At 38.4% G+C, this 16,488-nt stretch overlaps 1 protein-coding gene across 8 annotated transcripts in view; it reads left to right on the top strand.

Moving 5' to 3' along the window:
• The window catches only part of FNIP1 (folliculin interacting protein 1), a 135,909-nt gene that overhangs the window by 29,648 nt on the left and 89,773 nt on the right, over positions 1-16,488 (top strand). The window lies entirely within an intron of this gene.

Genomic DNA, 16,488 nt, shown 5'->3' with positions numbered 1-16,488 from the left:
CACACTGAAAAGTGGCATACCTAGGATTTGGAATTACCAGACTCCAAGAGAGAAATTGTTCAAAGAAATAGTAACCAGTGTGATGATGAATTTTAACTAATTTGCATTGGAAAAGCATGTAAATTTTTTTCTTTTTTTTAAATTTAGATACAATAAAATTCTCTTTTGTGGTGTGAAGTCCTATGATTTTTTTTTAGAAAGTAGACTTTTTGTTGAAGAATAACATACTTAAGAAAAGTGTACACATTTTAGCTATTCATCAGTGTTGGGTAACTGGTACCCAGTTGAAGAAATACATCCTTGCTTGTGTTTTTGAATTCCTCCTCATGACCCTTTTGACCCCTACTATCCTGACTTCAAATACCAAGGATTAATTTACCTGATATTGAGCTTTATATGAATATGCTCTCCTCTTTGCTGGCTTTTTTTTTTTTTTTCCTCAGTATTTTGTTTGCACTTATCCATATCGTGTGTGTTGCCTGGTTCATTCTCATTGCTGTAGGCTAGAATTTGTCAAATGCCCTCTTGACATTTTGAGTGGGATAATTCTTTGTTAAGGTGTAGTGGGTCTTCTGTGCATTGAAGGATTACCAGCATCCTTAACTTATGTCAGCATAAGTTACCAGCATCCTTAACTTAACTAGATGTCAGTAGGCCCCCCGCCCCGTTATGACAACTTAAAATGTTTTCAAATGTTTGAATGTCTCCAGGGATGGAGGGTGCAGACAGAACCTGGTTGGGAACTACTGCAGTATAGTATTCCTTTGTGTGAGTATCCCACAATTTCTTTACCCAGGCTGCTGTGTTGATGGGTATCTGGATCATTTCCAGTTTGAGGTTGTAAAGAATAATAACACTTTTGTATGAGTTTTTTTTGGGATTATATGTACACATTTCTGTTGAATATGTACATTGGGTTAAATTTATAGATCATAAGATATGAATATATTCAACTTTATTAGCTTTTGCCATATTATTTTTCAAAGTGTCTGTACCAGTTTTAAGTCTACTAGTTGTATGTGAGAATTCCACTTCTCCACATTGTTATGAGGCTTGAATTTGAATTACAATATTTTGAAGTTTAAGGCCTGAGTTTTATTCTTTTTAGTGTACCTACTAGTTGGCACAATAAGTGACACACAGAAGATGCCAGTTGCTAAGTGAATAAAGACATGAGTTCTGGCCCTCTGCTTTTTTTTTTTTTTTTTGGTCTTTTTGCCATTTCTTGAACCGCTCCTGCGGCATATGGAGGTTCCCGGGCTATGGGTCGAATTGGAGCTGTAGCTGCCAGCCTACGCCAGAGCCACAGCAACGCAGGATCCGAGCCGCGTCTGCGACCTACACCACAGCTCACGGCAACGCCGCAACCTTGACCCACTGAGCAAGCGCAGGGACCGAACCCTCAACCTCATGGTTCCTAGTCGGATTCGTTAACCACTGCGCCACAACGGGAACTCCTGGCCCTCTGCTTTGATGTCCTGTGATGTTGATGACGTATGGCTCAGCTCAGGTATTTGGAAAGCAGTTAGTTATTGTCAAAGTTGCTCTTTCCTGTGCTGATGAGATGGTCTCCCTCCCCAGCATAAACAACAGCTTGTCTCTGGACAACGCCATGTTTTATTTATTTATTTATTTATTTTTGCTTTTTTTGCTTTTTAGGACCGCACCTATGACACTTGGAGGTTCCCAGGCTAGGAGTCAAATCCAAGCTACAGCTGCCAGCCTAAGCCACAGCCGCAGTAACGCCAGATATGAGCCACATCTGTGACCTACACCACAGCTCATGGCATCACTGGATCCTTAATCCACTGAGCGAGGCCAGGAATCGAACCTGCCACCTCATAGTCCCTAGATGGATTCATTTCCGCTGCGCCACAATGGGATCGCCTGTATCTTTTTTTTTTTTTTTTTTTTTTCTTTATGTGGTTGCACCCGCAGCATTTGGAAGTTTCCAGGTTAGAGGTCGAATTGGAGCAGCAGCTGCTGGACTGTACTCACAGCCACAGCAACCTACGTGTCTGCAACCTACACCACAGCTTGTGGCAATGCTGGATCCTTAACCCACGGAGTGGGACCGAGGATCAAACCCTTGTCCTCATGAATACTAGTCAGGTTTGTTACATCTGAGCCACAATGGGAACTCCCTTCGGTCTCTTTTTAAATACTTCCAAAACATTTCCACAGCTCCAAAGCAAACCCTTATCCATCAGGCAGTTTCTTCTTCCCTTCCCCCTTAGCCCCTGGCAACCACCAATCTTTAGTCTGTCTCTGTGGATTTGTTTATTTTGGATATTTCATATCAGTAGAATCATAGAGTATGACTTTTAATGTCTGGCATCTTTCACTTAGCATAATGTATTCACAGTTCATCTATGTTATAGCATGTTTCTGTATTTCATTACTTTTTATGGCTGAATAATACTCCATTGTATGTGTATACTGCAGTTTGTATATCCAGTCACTTGTTTATGGACATTTAGGCTCTACCTCTTGGCTCTTGTGAATAATGCTGCTAAGAATATAAACTTGTACTTATTTTCATTCCTGATATACCACTAGATCATTACAACCACCACTGATACTGAATAGTTCCATTGCCCCAAAGAATTCCCTTGTGCCGCTCCTCTGCAGTCTTAGCCTTTTTCCCATCTAACTACTGGCAGCCACTGGTGGTGGTTTCATAGCAGTATGAAATTTTTTTTCCCACATGACTCTTTTTTTAATTATTATTTAAAATTTTTGTTACTGTTGACTTGCAATGTTCTTTCAATTTCTGCTGTACAGCAAAGTGACCCAGTTATGCATGTATACATTCTTTCTTTCATATTATCTTCTATCATGTTCTATCAAAAGTGACTGAAGTTCCCTGTGCTATACAGCAGGATCTCATTGCTTATCCATTCCAAATGCAGTAGTTTGCATCTACTAACTGCAAACTCCTGGTCCATTGCAGTCCCTCCCCCTCCAACTTGGCAACCACAAGTCTACAGCTGTAAGAAATTAAAGAAATTATGTAGTCTGTCTTTCCTTAAGTATGTAATGGATTCCTCAGGAGTTAAATTTTTAGAATTAGAGACAATGTTTTAGAAACCAGAGATTATAAATACTTTTTTGTATTTACTAAAGTCAGTTTCTCCAGCTTGTTACTTATGATAAGAAGGATTAAATTAAAATTAGTAGCATAAAATTCTGTACTTAGCAGAGCTAATTATCAAGAATTCTATCTTAAAATATTTTATAAATTTAACATGAAATTATTTGATCGGTATTGTTTTAATTAACTGTTTCTTATTCTTACTGGTTTGTTTAGTGCACAAAAGAGTTTTGGAATTTTACATTTTCTTCCTGCCAGATTCTTCAGTTAAATATATACTGATATGTTTTACATGTTAATTTTTAAAGCTCAGAGCAAAGATTATTCAGCTTTCTGAAAACAGCATGTACAATAAAATAACTGTTTGCCAGGGGGAAAAAAAAAGCCCTGTTGTCTTCTAGTACCAGTTGGTATTACGTAGGTTTGTTTGGTGTCTCATATCTTATTTATAGTAGTTTGGAGCTGGAAACTAGATACTAAACAAACAGCAATGTTCCTCTGTAGCCTAACTATGCATTAGAATCTTTCTTTGATCATAATTATTTTTCCTTGGGCATATACTTCTATGAAACCAGGAACTTCTGAGAAACTGGCAACTTGGTTGCGTCTACTTCATTTCTATATATCTTAATACAGAAACAATATGTAGCACATTTAAATGTATTCATTTGCTTAGATGTCATTCATAAACGTTTTGTAATTTTATTAATAAATTATGAATTAATAGAAAATATTTAATGATCCTCAGTAGTTAATTTGAGAGAGATCATGAGAGGGCATTTATCAGTATTATTTATCTGATTGTAGAAGTTTTCCAAGAAGAGAACTTTTGTTGAGAGGAATTGCAAATTCGATGACTGTATTTCTTAAAATATTTCAGATGTATACCACATATTCTAGAGCTCTAAGAACTTGGAACTGTTTAAAAAATCATAACACTAGGTAATTTTAATTGTGCGTTTATTCCTTAATTGGTATTTATTTGCTTTCTAACTTTCCTTATATCCTTCAACATGCAGACCCATGCTTTGGGATGACTTTGTTTTATACTGAGAATGATCTTTGTTAGTTGACCTCATTATTCCTTCATAGTAAAAATGAGTGTTTGCGAATGAATTTTCCAAAATCTTTTATAACATAAAAGTATGAAATTAAAAAATAGATATCAAGTGTGTGGCTTTCTAAGTTGATATTGAAATTAGAGCTCTTAAAAATCTATCACCCAAGACTTGTTCAGTGTTAACTTTTTTTAATAGGTAAAATATGATGTATCTGATAAACTGCCTTTACACTATTTATAAAATAAGGACTGTTTCGACTTTCTTTTAAAAATGAGGAGCTAAATAAATTGACCTCAACTGTGTATTAGTTCATTCGTTTGATAAGTACATTTTGTCCACTATTCTGTTCTGTTCCTTTCTTTCTTTTTCTTTTTTTTTTTTTTCCTTTTCTTTTCTTTGTCATTGTTGTTGTTGAAATGCCAGACACTGTGCTGGGCCTATGGAAAATAATAGGATTCTCTAGGGCAGGGATTCTTAATGATTTTTCTAGCCAAGTATCCCTTTGGCAGCCTGGAATAGCTTATAGACCTCTTTTTAGAAAGATGTTTATAACACATAAAACAAAATACATAGGATTATAAGGGAAACTCATTATATTGAAGTATTTGTCAAAATGTTAAGTTTGTGATATAGCAGCATGTTCTACATGTTAACCTAGTAAATACTGAGAGCTATTAGTGGATCTAATAACTATTGTAATTTTGAAGTAATGAGCATAAACGATTTTTTCCTAAGATGTCTGCTTCAACTGTAGTGTGATGAAATACTATCTTTGATTCCTGTTGATAATCAAAATTAAAGGAACTGCTTTTAATCATTGAGGTTTGTTGTCTACATTTTAATTGAAGGAGTTGCTAAGTTGTGGTTAGAGTTAATGAAAGTACATACATCACTTTTTCCTCTACCCAAGTTTATTTTGCACACTGAACCACAGATCCCTTTTAGGTCATTGACATTAAGGACCTCTTTCTTCAGTAACTCTTAGCTTAGGCTGTGAGACTGATACATGAATAGGTAGCTATAGCTGAAATCTGAGCAGGAATTCTGTCTCATTCGTCTTTGCATTTTCATAATTCCACAGTACCCAGTAAGTCTTAATAAAGCAGATGACTGTAATATGTTATAATAAAGCTATATAAATAGTTTCAAGGGTGTATAAGGGACATTACTTTCTGTTTGTTGGTTACTTCTGTTTTTGTTAGAGGAAGTGGCATTGAGCTGCATCCTCAGTTTAAGATACCCCAGATTTTCAGGTTGAATGAAGAGAGGGAGAGGTACTTATGTTTGAGGCATGCTCATAGGCATAGCCTAAGGAAAGGCTATGGCAAATTTAGTGTTTATTGAGTTTCAGGATATGCATATAAGGGAATAGCAAGAAAGGAGAAGTTGGTATAATGCTGGAACTTGGAGTATAGCAGAGTTTTATGTATACTAGGCAGCTGGGAGTGAGTGGTGGTACGATGTGATCATCTTTGTGTTTTAGGACATTATCTCAGATGGCATTGTGACAAACAGATGGGACAGAGTGGGGAAAGATGGGAAGCCAATGCCAATGAAGGCAGTCTTATATTTGTTGTTACAGGTTAAAGAGGGTAGATCATGACAGTAGCAGAAGGATGGGAAAAGGATTATATCTGGGAGAAAAAGTTTTAGTGTTTGAATATGGAATGTGAGGGAGGAGGAGTTGTGGCTGGATCTACTCTGTTGAGAGACTGGGCATGAGTAGTGGTAGTGCCATCACCCAAGGTAAGGTATACAAGAGGGAAGAACAGGAATGGTGGAGAATATAAGGAAATTTAGTTGTATTTAATATATTGGAGCTACTTTGAGATTCAGGTAGAGGTTTCTCAGTAGACAGGGCTGGAGATAGAGATTTTGAAATCTTTAGATCAGTGCATTACAGTCATCTGCAGAGTTTTATTTTTTAAGGTTCATTTTATTGAGAAATAATTTACATGCATTAAAATTCTCTTTTTTAGGTTTGCAGTTTTTTTAGGTTTGACAAATGTACAGTCATATAATTACCACTGCAACATTTCTATCACATCAAAAAGTTCCCTTGTACCCCTTTTGTAGTGATTCTCTCCTCCTCCACATCCTGTTCCTGACAACCCAGCATTCTTCTGATTTTTGTCCTTAGGGTCTTTTCTTTCTCAGAATGTTGTGTAAGTGAAACCATACGTAATGTAGCTTTTGTATCAGGTCCTTGCACTTAATGTAAATGCTCTTGTGATTCATTCATGTTATTACATGTATTAGTTGCTTGTTTTCCTTGCTAAGTAGTATTCCGTTATGTGCATGAAGATTTTTCAAAACACATATACTTGTGCTCCACATACTATATCTCAATTCAGAAAGATAGCTAAGAAAATTAATAAAGTGTTGGAAACTGAATGAGGTATCAGGGAATAGAGTCCAAAGTGGTGACATTATCAAATGTTGTACACAGGTTGAATGGGGGATTAAGAGGCTGTGCTTAGATCACTTTTTCATCATTGGTTTGGAAGGGAAGGAAATATGGAAGTAATGTAATAGGGAGGATAAATGAGTGGAAGAAACAAACTAGAGTTATATAAGAAGCAGGCAAGATTGAACAGGAGACCAGAAGGGATGAAATCAACTCTGTAGACTTGGAGAGGAAGAGGAACATCTTTCCTTTTAAGGTAAAAAGGGAAGATGATAGGATTGGGCTCTGTTAAATCTAAGGGTAATAGAGGAATGGGTATCAGAAAATTTGTGAACATTAATGTGAAAGGAAATAGTCACTAATAGTTTTGTAATAATGGGATGGTCTGATGAATCATATTCCTAGAAGGTGAGTCTAGAATGAGATGGAACAGGAGAGCCTAAAGTTGAAAAAATGGACATATCTACTATGACATCTTGAGGGCCTGGACTTTTAGGGTTGTCATTAGAAATGAAAGTGATTCTTTGCTGTACAGCAGAAATTAGCACAACATTGTAAATCAACTATAGCTTTACATTTTTTTTTTTTTTTTTTTGGTCTTTCTGTCATTTTTAGGGCCACACCGGCAGCATATGGAGGTTCCCAGGCTAGGGGTCTAATCAGAGCTGTAGCCGCCAGCCTACACCACAGCTGCAGCAACTCAGGATCTGAGCCACGTCTGTGACCTACACCACATCTTACGGCAACTCTGAATCCTTAACCCACTGAGGGAGGCCAGGGATCGAACCCACAACCTCATGGTTCCTAGTTGGATTTGTTAACCACTGCGCCACAACAGGAACGCCTAAAAAAAAATTTTTAAGAGAAAATCATAAAAAAGAAAGAAAAGCGATAGCTACTAGAGATATTTAAATTTGTGTGGTTTTAGAGGTTATTTTGAGAATTATTAACACTTTAAGCTACTAGCTAAAAAATTATTTGTAGGAAGATTGAATAATCTAATAGGATTGGTGTCACTGAGATGATGCTTAATTTTCCAAGCTTTTGCTTTCGTTATATGTGCCTCTAGAATCACTATGGTGATTCTAAATTATTTTAGTTCTTATTTGTGAACTCTGAGTAATCCATAGCACAGAGGCTCCTCAAAAACCTACTTCTGTATTTTAGACAACATCTCAATTTTCAGGTACTAACTTTAGTTTGATAATGACAAAATGAATCCTTCTAATTTTTCCCTTTTGGGAATTTAGAATGCTTTAAGATGATGATTGATGTTTGCTTGCTTTCACATAAACTTTCAATTATCATAAGTCTGGGACCATTTTGTGAATTAAAAGACCATTCAAAACCATGGCCTTCAGGTTGATTATTAAATGTATAAAATACTAGACGCATGGTTTTAAAACTTCTGTTTCTTATGTAACTTAGAAGTTAAACTTATTGGCAGGCTACTAGCTAAAAAAAAGGTTGCTACTAAGTTTATCTGTGTGTTTTCTTCCGGTTTTCATGTATTCAAAATGCTGAGATTTTCTCAAACCTAAAAATAGGTAAAAACTTATTAATGGTCTTTTTTTTTTTTGGTCTTTTTACGGCTGTATCCATGGCATATGGAGGTTCCCAGGCTATGGGTCAAATCGGAGCTGTAGCTACTGGCCACAGCCACACTAGATCCTTAACCCGCTGAGCGAGGGCAGGGATTGAACCTATGTCCTCATGGATGCTAGTCATATTTGTTTCCGCTGAGCCACAACGGTAACTCCTTAATGGTCATTTTAGAAGTGAAGAGACAAAGAGAAAGAAAAACTATTTAACTGTAGAAGCTGTCAGTTCTCTGCTGTTGATTTTCAAAGTTACATCTCTGTCAGACTTGCCAGCAGAAATTTGTCCAGATACACATTTTAGCTTCCTTTAGGACATCTTCATTTTGACATCCCTCTACCCTAAGGATAATTACAAGATTGTTTAGGCCTCTTATTTCTACTACTGGGTTATTTTGAGGAATAGTTAACACTTGTCCTAGTATCACATTTAATTATTCACTAAATATTTTTGATTCTTGCTCTCTGAAAAACCCTTTTTTGGTCATTGCCATTAACATCATCCTAGGAAGTTCCCCAGTCAGGAATCAAAGCCCTACCCTAGCAGTGACCAAAGCCACTTCAGTGACAATGCTGGATCCTTAACCCACTGTGCCATAAGAGAACTCCTCTTTACTTTTTAACCAGCACTTATCTTGCTAAAGATTATGTGATGTTCCTGGTTTTTTTTTTTGGTTTTTGTTTTTTAAAGTTTTAGAATTCCTGTATTGAGAATTTCGTTGGGTGAATTTTACCTTTCATTCTTTTTTTTTTTTTTTTTGTGGTATTTTTCTTTAGGGCCGCACCACACCCTTGGCATATGGAGGTTCCCAGGCTAGGGGTTGAATTGGAGCTATAGCCGCTGGCCTATGCCAGAGCCACAGCAACACAGGACCTGAGCCACATCTGCGACCTACACCACAGCTCACAGCAACTCGGGATACTTAACCCGCTGAGCAAGGCCAGGGATTGAACCCACATCCTCACGGATCCTAATCAAGTTAATTAACCACTGAGCCATGAAGGGAACTCCTTACCTTTCATTCTTATTTTCCAAATCTGTACATAACCTTTGGGTTTAATAAGCCAGCATATCTGCTGCTTATATTTTATTATTATCCTCTAAGTCCTAGTCAGTGCTTTGTCTGCCTCCTCCTTATCACAGCACACCCTTAAGTATAGAAATTTCTAAACAACTTAAGTATATTGTAACACTTCATCAGATAATGATATTTTAGTACATACCCTGTCTTTTTGTAGTAAGTAGGCTTCTCCAGGACTGGGATAGACATTTTTACCTCTACAAAAGCCAGTTGACTCTTATGTATAATAATAGTAAAGAAAGATACCTGCAATGTTGATATTTCTGGAAGCATAGAATAAATATATGTATTTTTAATATCTTCTCTTAAGCTTATTGTTGTGCCTGGCACAAAATAGGTCTCTAGTGTTTAGGTATGTTCAATGAGTAAAATGCAATTAATCAGTTAATAGTAGTTTTTACTGTATATTTATAGTATGACAGGCATTGTGCTAAATGCTTCATGCATGTTAAGCTTCTTTAAATCCTTACAACAGCTGCATGAAATAAATATTATTATTTTCATCAATAGTTGTAATATTTCCCAGCACAGCTAATAAATGATGGAACTTGTATCTTAGGCTCTCTATTGTTGTTTTTTTTTAATTTTTTTTATTGTTATTTCCCCAATACATTTTTTTTTCTACTGTATAGCATGGTGACCCAGTTACACATACATGTATACATTCTTAGCTCTCTGTTTTTAAAACCACTTAATTACTGTGTTATACTCCCTCCCATAAAGTGTGTTTATATGAATTTATGCGTTTAAGAATTCTCAATTTATGTTAGGCATCCTAAGACACTTTCATATTTAAGTGCATGGTCATAAATATGAAGCTTATTCTGTAGATTTTACACTCCTAAAATAGAGCATAATGGTCTATCCTGTACACTGTACTGTTAGTAAAAAGTCTGATTTGACAAAAATCAGAGGGCAGCGTATACCAGTCATAACTTGAGAATTGGAGGTGATCTTCTAGGGATTCTGACCCTGGAAAGAAAAAACAGCTTGCCTGAGAAGTGAGACTCAAACCCAAACTGTATAACTGTGTATATGGGTATATGCTGAGATTTATAACAGAGACTGCAAGATGCAGTAAAATAAGATAAAATGATTTCTTTCTTACATAATGATAATAATAAAGTAGGTAGGTAATTCTTAACAGTAGGTAGGTAGATAGTGCATTTGCGAGAATTCATCTAGTGATCCAAACTGGTAGGTCTGTAGGACAGCTCTGCCTTCTTTATTATGTGACTTCCCTTTCTGACTCCAAGGAGGCTGCACTAATTATTGCAGTTTCCCAGCTATCAGGAAGGGGTAAGGAGAGAGCAAGGAATAGCAGTTTGTACTTAGGAAGATGGTGTAGAGGTTTCACAGACCAGTTCTTGTAGTCAGTTAATTTGAATTTATTAATATGTCCATGCTTAGGATGCAGGATAGCAGGGGACTGTAGTCTCTAGCTAAGTAGCCATGTGTCTCTGAAAACTCTAGTAGTTCTATTATTAAAAGGAAAGGAGAAAGCAAATACTAGGGAACGTTTGGTAGTCATAACCACAGTCTGGGTTTAGTTTTCAATAAAAATGGCTGTAGAGATTTTAGGATATAATGATGAAGTCTTAATAATATCTGTTAACAATGATAGGGCGAAATGTGGGGCATTTGCTAGATAATGAGTAAGAGAGAAATTATAGGTGTGCCAAGCAACAACACTGGTGCATTAGGCCACTACGATGTTTCTCTTTTTCAGTGGAAAGACTTTATTTATTTATTTATTTATTTTTGCTTTTTAGGACTGCACCCGCGGCACATGGAGGTTCCCAGGATTGGGGTTGAATCAGAGCTGTAGCTGCCAGCCTGCGCTACAGCCACAGCAACGTGGGATCTGAGCTGCATCTGTGACCTACATTACACACCACAGCTCACGGCAACGCCGGATCCTTAACCCACTGAGCGAGGCCACGGATTGAACCTGCAAACTCATGGTTCCTAGTCGGATTTGTTAACCACTGCGCCACGATGGGAACTCCCCACTGGAAAGACTTTTTAGCTGAAAAAGCAAGATTATGGTGGGGGGATGTGGTGGGAGTAGGGATTCAGAATTGGAAAAGTGGACAGGAGAATATCTAGAAGGCTTTTTAGGTGAAAAAGCAAGATTATGGTTGGCAGATATGGCAGGGATAGGGATTCAAGATTGAAAAGTGACTACGAGGATATCTAGAAGGTATGGGATCTGGGTAGGTGTAGGTGGTGATAAAAGGAGCAGTGTCCGGCTGCAGAGAGTTTATAGCTCAGCTGTAATGCATCTGCACTAGAATGAATGAGTAACTGGAGTGACAGGGTAGGATAGAAACATTTCTTTTATAACTGAACAGAAAGATTTTTTTATGCCTTTTTTAAAAAATTAGTGTCTTTTTATTGAAGTATAGTTGATTTATAATATAATTTTAGTTTTTTGGGTAGAACATAGTGATTCAATATTTTTATAGATTACATACACTCCATTTAAAGTTGATACATAATAATTGCTGTATTTCTTTGTGTTGTATAGTATATCCACATTACTTATTTATTTTAAGCAACATCAGTAGTAGTTGGTATCTCTTATTCTCTTACCCCATCATGCCCTTACTCCCCTTCCCTCTTTCCACTTGTAACCACCAGTTTGTTCTCTATATCTGTGAGTCTGTTTCTGTTTTGTTAGATATATATATATTTTTTTATGGTTGCACCTGCGGCATATGGAAATTCCCGGGCCAGGTGTTGAATCTGAGCTGCACCTGAGACTTAACACTGCAGTTGCTGCAACGCCGGATCCTTTAACCCACAGCACCAGGCCAGGGATTGAACCTGTGCCTCAGCAGTGACTGAGCTGCCAAAGTTGGATTCTTAACCCACTGAGCCACAGCAGGAACTTCATATCTCCTTTTTGAGGATGTAAAGTTAGGAGGGAATACCGAATGCAATACCCTCTGAAATGACTGTACCTCAGAGTAAGTATGAACAAGTAGATACTGAGATATTTTTATTTCATTCTCATTAAAAAAAAACACTAAATTCCTGTTTCATATTTTGTGTCTGATCTTGAGATAAAAAAAATTTCAGGAGTTCCCGTCGTGGCGCAGTGGTTAACGAATCCGACTAGGAACCATGAGGTTGCGGGTTCGGTCCCTGCCCTTGCTCAGTGGGTTAACGATCCGGCGTTGCCGTGAGCTGTGGTGTAGGTTGCAGATGCGGCTCGGATCCCGCGTTGCTGTAGCTCTGGCGTAGGCCGGTGGCTACAGCTCCGATTCAACCCCTAGCCTGGGAACCTCCATATGCCGCGGGAGCGGCCCAAGAAATAGCAACAACAACAAAAGACAAAAAGACAAAAGACAAAAAAAAAAAAAAATTTCACCAGAGTTCATTCAAAATTAGTTTTTAATTTTGACCTATTGACAGGCTACTAAATGTCAACCATGGTGCTAGACCCTAAAATATAGCTATGCACAAGAGAAGTGTGGTCCCATCCTCACCGAGCTTATAGTCCATTAGAAATGGAGACAGATAGGCAGTTAGAGCAGTAGTTTGTTAAGTGCTGGAAAGGAGGATGTACAAGGTGTCAGTTTAGAGCTGGATGCTATGGAGGCGCATGGGAAGGGAACCTATTCCAGATTTAGTGTGTGGGATTAGAGCAGTGAGGAAGGCTTCTTGTGGGAAGTAACATGTAAGCTAAGATGTGACAAATGAACAAGGGTAATAGGAAGAGGACAGAAAAAAGTGTTCGAGAACAAAGAAAACTAGTGAAGAAGGTTGAATTGAAAAGTTTGCATTTGGAAGTTCCTGTCGTGGCTCAATGGTTAATGAATCTGACTAGGAACCTTGGGGTTTCAGGTTTTGATCCCTGGCCTCGCTCACTGGGTTAAGGATCCGGCATTGCCGTGAGCTGTGGTGTGTGGTGTAAGTCTCAGACAGGCTTGGATCCCAGGTTGCTGTCAGAAGTATTAAGTAGGTGAGTGACATGTCGAGATTTTTCCCACTTTGGGTATACTGTGGAGAATAAATTGGAGGAAAGCAGAAGAGGCTGGGTGACTAATTTAAGCAGTGAGATATTATGATAGCTCAGACTTGAATGTTGGCAGTGTGGTAGTGGTGGTGATCTATCTTAAGACATTTAGGAGATAGAATAAACAGGACTTGGATTTTTTGATGAGCATCTAGATGAATAGAGACTTTTGTAGGTTGATATTAGAGGAATGAAAAAAACTTTTTATTAATTTAAATACTGGCTTTCCTTTTGTTGTTCTCCTGTTTTGGAACACTTCCTTTTTCTTCCATTGTTTTGTAGTTTTAGAGCATTTTGCTGGTTTTTGAGCTAGTGGACATCAAACTTTTCTCTGGCTGTTTGTTTTCTGTCTTCCAACTTTTCAGGGGAAAAACAGTTCATGTTCTGCCACAAGATTACGAAGGTTCTCGAGCTGCTTCATATTCCTTGGAGGAAAGGGTATCCAAAGTTGGTGAATGAAAGAAATGCTTTTTGAAATGAATGTGAAGTTTTGGAACGAGGCTAGAAATGTAGAAGAGCACAATGTGAAAGTAAAGTCTTTCTTCCTTTCTCCAGTTCCCAGTTTTATTTCCTAGGGGTCATTTCTTTTAACAGTTAATTTTGTGTTTTTGTCTTGTTTCTTATTTTTCTTGAAAATGTTTAATGCATGTACAAGCATAATGATATTTTTTTCCTCCACTCTGATGGTATGCATACTGTTTTGAATCTCATTTTCTTCTTGTAATAATTACTTTGGAATTGTTTTTGTTTTTTTTTTTGTTTGTTTGGTCTGTTCAGGGCTGCACCGGTGGCATATGAAGGTTCCCAGGCTAGGGGTCTAATCAGAGCTACAGCTGCTGGCCTACACCACAGCTCACGGCAACGCTGGATCCTTAACCCACTGAGTAAGTCCAGGGATCGAACCCGCAACCTCATGGTTCCCAGTCGGATTCGTTAACCCCTGTGCCACGATGGGAACTCCTTGGAGATTGTTATATACAGCTCTGTCTTATCTTTTTAAAGGCTTACACCACTAAATGAAAGTACTGCAGTATATTTATCAAGTTTTCTATTGATGGGCATTTTAGTTGTTTTTGATTTTTTTCAAACTCTTTTAATACATGTAATGCTGCAGCAAACATACTTATTTCTGCTTATATTAAACCCAGGTTTGTATCACAAGTCTGTCATGAATGAACCCTGAAACTTTAGATCTGTGAAGTTATTCAGTTTTATGTATGTATGCAGGCTCCTAACTTAATCAAAGACAGATTTTTAAAAATAGACAAGTTCCTGGACCAGGAATTGAACCCACACCACAGCAGCAATAGTGGTGACAGCACTGGATCATTAACCCACTGAAGCAACCAGGAAACTCAGAAACTTACAGTTACCTAAGAGGAAAAGGATTGGGAGAGGGGTAAATTAAGAGCATGGAATTAAAAGATATACACTACTGTAAAATAGATAAGCCACAGTTCCCATCATGGCTCAGCAGTAATGAACCCAACTAGTATCAATGAGAACGCAGGTTCGGTCCCTGGGCCTCACTCAGTGGGTTAAGGATCCTGTGTTGCTGTGGCTGTGGCTGTGGCCAGCAGCTGCAGCTCTGATTTGACCCCTAGCCTGGGAACTTCAGTTGCAGCCCTAAAAAGCAAAAATAAGATAAAATAAAATAGATAAGCAACAAGCATTTACTGTATAGCACAGGGAGCTATATTAAATATCTTGTAATAATCTATAATGGAAAATAATCTGAAATATATAAGTATAAAATTTAACCTTTTTTGTTGTTGTTTGCTTTTTGCTTTTTAAGGCCACACCTGCGACATATGGAAGTTCTCAGGCTAGGAGTCAAATCTTAGGCACAGCTGCCGGCCTATCCCATAGTCTCAGCAATGCAGGATCCGAGCTGCATCTGCGACCTACAGCACAGGTTATGGCAGTGCCAGATCCTTAACCCACTGAGTGAGGCCAGGGATCAAACCTACATCCTCATGGATACTGGTTGGGTGTTGGAAGGTACAGGGATTTCCTATATCCTGTGCCTGCCACACGTGAAGAGGATTTTAGAAGTTTCTGCCTAATGAATTGTGGAGAAACTCTTGAACCATTGTGCAGATATTTATATATCTCAAATAAATACCAGGATTATTAGAGTTAATTATAAAGTATTACAATTAAAGTTATAGCTTTTATAACTAGAGCAAGAAGGCGTTGTACTTGGAAGAGACACCTAGAGTAAAATGTCCATGATTCACCAAATGTTTATTAAAATCGTGATATGTGGAGTTCCCATCATGGCACAGCATAAAATAATCCGACTAGGAACCATGAGGTTACGCATTTGACCCCTGCCCTTGCGAAGTGAGTTAAGGATCCGACGTTGCCATGAGCTGTGGTATGTGGTATAGTTCACAGACGAAGCTTGGATCCCGAGTTGCTGTAGCTGCGGCATAGGCCGGCAGCTATAGCTCTGATTGGACCCCTAGCCTGGGGACCTCCATATGCCATGGGTGCGGCCCTAAAAAGCAAAAAACAAAACAAAAAAATAAAATATTTGGACTGTGATATGTGTGATACAGTTTTTTAAGTGTTGAGATAAAAGACTATCTCGGAGTTCCCATCGTGGCGCAGTGGTTAACGAATCCGACTAGGAACCCTGAGGTTGCGGGTTTGGTCCCTGCCCTTGCTCAGTGGGTTAACGATCCGGCGTTGCCGTGAGCTGTGGTGTAGGTTGCAGACGCGGCTCGGATCCCGCGTTGCTGTGGCTCTGGCGTAGGCCGGCGGCTACAGCTCCGATTCAACCCCTAGCCTGGGAACCTCCATATGCCGCGGGAGCGGCCCAAGATATAGCAACAACAACAACAACAACAAAAAAGACAAAAAGACAAAAAAAAAAAAAAAATTAAAAAAAAAAAAAAAAACACTATCTCTATACTAATCCTGCCTTACAGGTGAGGAATCTGAGCACTAGAGAAGTTAAGGCCCTTTTCTAAGATCACAGTCAGCATGTGGCAAAATTGGGATTAAAAAGTGCAAAAACCGGGAGTTCCCATCATGGCACAGTAGAAATGAATCCCATTAGGAACCATGAGGTTTTGGGTTCAATCCATGGCCTTGCTCAGTGGGTGAAGGATCTGGCGTTGCTGTGAGCTATGGTGTGGGTTGCAAATGCGGCTCGCATCTGGCATTGCTGTGGCTGTGGTTTAGGCCGGCCGCTGTAGCTCCAATTAGACCCCT

Source organism: Sus scrofa, chromosome 2 (assembly GCF_054392235.1).
Source record: "Sus scrofa isolate SSC_HxYL_T2T_F1_AM1 chromosome 2, Sscrofa_HxYL_maternal_Yorkshire_Landrace_v2.0, whole genome shotgun sequence".
In the NCBI taxonomy this organism is placed as follows: Eukaryota; Metazoa; Chordata; class Mammalia; order Artiodactyla; family Suidae; genus Sus; species Sus scrofa.
This window is presented reverse-complemented; position numbering and strand designations above follow the sequence as displayed.